General features: G+C 50.3%; 1 pseudogene; it reads right to left on the minus strand.

Moving 5' to 3' along the window:
• Positions 1 to 2,075: 2,075 nt before the first annotated feature.
• Positions 2,076 to 2,161, minus strand: LOC123930305 (annotated as a pseudogene).
• Between the last annotated feature and the right edge of the window lie 654 nt (positions 2,162 to 2,815).

The raw sequence follows: 2,815 nt of genomic DNA on the forward strand, positions 1-2,815 counted from the left end.
GCTTGGGTTCTAACTCACCTGAGCATCTCTACTCTTTCTGGGACTCAGTCTCCCTATCTGTAAAATGAGGGGATTGGACGATGTCTGCATTCTCGAGTGATCGTTCTGGGCTACTGCCTTAGAGCCACCTGACTGCTTGTTAAAAATGCAGAAGACTAGTGCCTTCTGTAGACCTTCAGCATCAAAGCTTCTGGGCAGGGGCCTGGGAACCTGTACTTTAATAAATCCCACCCAGTGATTCTGATACACGTGAAGTTTGACCCTGGCTGGAGCAGATGACCCCAAAGGGCCCTCCGACATTGCCGTTCTCCAAGCCCGTCTGCCTCATGCTCTGGCGTGGGATGGAGTGTTGAGTGCCATGTACAAATGTTGCGTCACCTGACATCCTATAGGAGGATCTAGGGGGGCTTCTCTCTCTCTTAAAAAAAAAAAAAAAAAGGGCATGGCACTTTTTATTTTCTTTCATCCGAAAAGAAGCCCTTCATTTCTGGGAGGGAGACGCTAGATGGGGACCAGATGCCTCACCTAGAGAAGAGATCATGGAGAAGGAAATAGTCACGACTCCGGGAGATGCTCCAGGGGAAAGACTGGCCTTGTTCTGCGTGACCCTGGGGGCAGGTGCAGGCTATATGGGCAAATGTGGAAGGAGGGAAATGCTTCATAACAATGAGAGCTGCAGGCTGCCTTTTGCGGTGGTGAGTGCTGGGTCAGGGCGGAGGGTGGGTTGATGTTGTGTGCTCTCTTGGGGGAAATATGGTGGAAGGGCCTCAAGCAGCAGATGGCTGTGAAGACATTTATGAATTGCATAAAAGTCAAGCACGCTTTGCCTGCCTAGGATTTAAAGCAATGTGCGCATACCCAACACACACACGCTCACACACACACGAAGAGACACTCATGTGTGCAAACCTCCAGGCACTCATACACACGTACTCCCAAGTGCATGTTTGCCTACGTGTGGCCGAGGCATGTTCCCATGTGCAGTGAGTGCACACAGACACACGAGAAGGAATACATGCGTAAACACACGTGGCCAGGCATGTGTTTTACATGCTGTATACATCTGTCTCGGCTTCTCTCCTCTGGCTGTTTATTTCCCCTTCCCACCAGAAAACCCGGGGCCTCCCTGTGCAGCTTCCAGGCTGGTCTCTGGAGCCAGAGCCTTATTTAATCTCCATTAGCTCTCTTATTTCCGGCATCAAATTAAAAGTGTGACCAAAAGTTAATTATTCTAATTCAATTTTGCCCTAATGCAGTGCATGCGTGATGGGAGGCCCTGGGCGGAGGTGAGGCTGGGTGTGGGCAGGAGGAGGAGACCTCAGGATTTAATACGCCTTAATGATTGTTACAGGAAAATGCCCCAAAGCCTTTTTTTTCCCTCTGCATCTTTCCCTGCCATTCCCCAGTCTAGATTTCTTAGAAATCTCAGGGTGCTCTTGGGAGCTTGGCTCAGGGATGTATTTGAAGAGCTAGCAGTCCTCTCTGGAGGCCAGAGCAGAGGTGGAAAGGGATGTGAATGTGTGTGCATGAGCTCTTGTACACCCACACGGGTGTATGCCAGTGGAGAACATAGTCCAGACTCTCATGTCAAAAAGCCTCTGGAGAACCGAGCCAGAGCGTCTCATGAGAATACACTATGGAAATCCCTGGTGAGCCTTTCCCCTGGGATAAAGCCAAGAGAAATGAAGATTACTGCTTTTGCTGGACACTTGGGAGCAGCCAGCCCTCTTCTCCTCCAGCTCAAACTGCTTTTCAGATCAGTCTCCTGCTCCTGACTCCACTCCCCACTCAGACTTGTCTGTTCATTCCCCTCCCTCTCCCACTCAGGAATAGAGATTTGGGGCTCAAATCCAGCTTTCCCTAGTAACCAGGCATTCCCCAAACACTGAGTCTTCCCCCACATGTGAACATGGGGCTCTTGATGGGTACTGGGGCTGGGAGGAGCTGGGGTGGAGTCTGAAGGAGAAAGGATTCGTGCCCTGGGGGCTTTCTTTCTCACTTGAGCATCAAGCCAGGGCTTTGGGGAGATCCTGAACCTATGGAGGAGGCAGCGTCTTGTTTGGGAGAGACATAATAAAATCATAGAATCTAAGTTTTCAATTAGCAATAATCGCGCCTCGGATAAACCTCATTGGCTACGATACTGCCGCTGCGCAAAGCTGAATCTAAGTTTTTGAACATAGCTTCAAAATAGGAAGATGATGTCACGCTGCGAGCTGGTGCTCGAGTAGCTTCTATAGCATTCCTACCTCTTTGCACACCCCCAGTGATGGAAGCTCACTATTTCCTCGGGTCTCCCTGTGTCCACTTCTTCCTGCCTGTGTCCAGCTGTGATCTGCATCTTGTCATTTCCACCCCTGTTGGTCCTACAACTGCTTTCTGGGGTCACACAAGATGACTCTGCCCTCTGACTGTGCATAAAGTATTTGAGGATAATGTGTGATGTTCTCTGGGAAACCCCCTCTTCTCCAGGGCAGCAGTTGCTCAGCGGTTCCCCTCACGATGGGGCTGCAAGTCCACCTGTGGTCGTGGGGACAGGCTAACTGCTATGACATACCGTTTCCCAATCTGCAGGGCTTCACTGACATAGAGGAGTTGACTTCTCATTCACGTAACTTCTATTCCGTGCTGATACTCAGCAGGCAGGCTTTTGTGTAGTAATTCCACATCCCTATTTCCTTCTTCCTTGAGTTCTGTCCTCCTGTAGAAGGAGTCTTCTCCATTTAGCTAGGGAGTAGGTCATGCCTGGAAACCATGCACATCCCTCTTGCCCACACTCCCCTTGGCTGGAACCCAGTCTCATGGCTGACCCTAA

Source organism: Meles meles, chromosome 18, assembly GCF_922984935.1.
Source record: "Meles meles chromosome 18, mMelMel3.1 paternal haplotype, whole genome shotgun sequence".
In the NCBI taxonomy this organism is placed as follows: Eukaryota; Metazoa; Chordata; class Mammalia; order Carnivora; family Mustelidae; genus Meles; species Meles meles.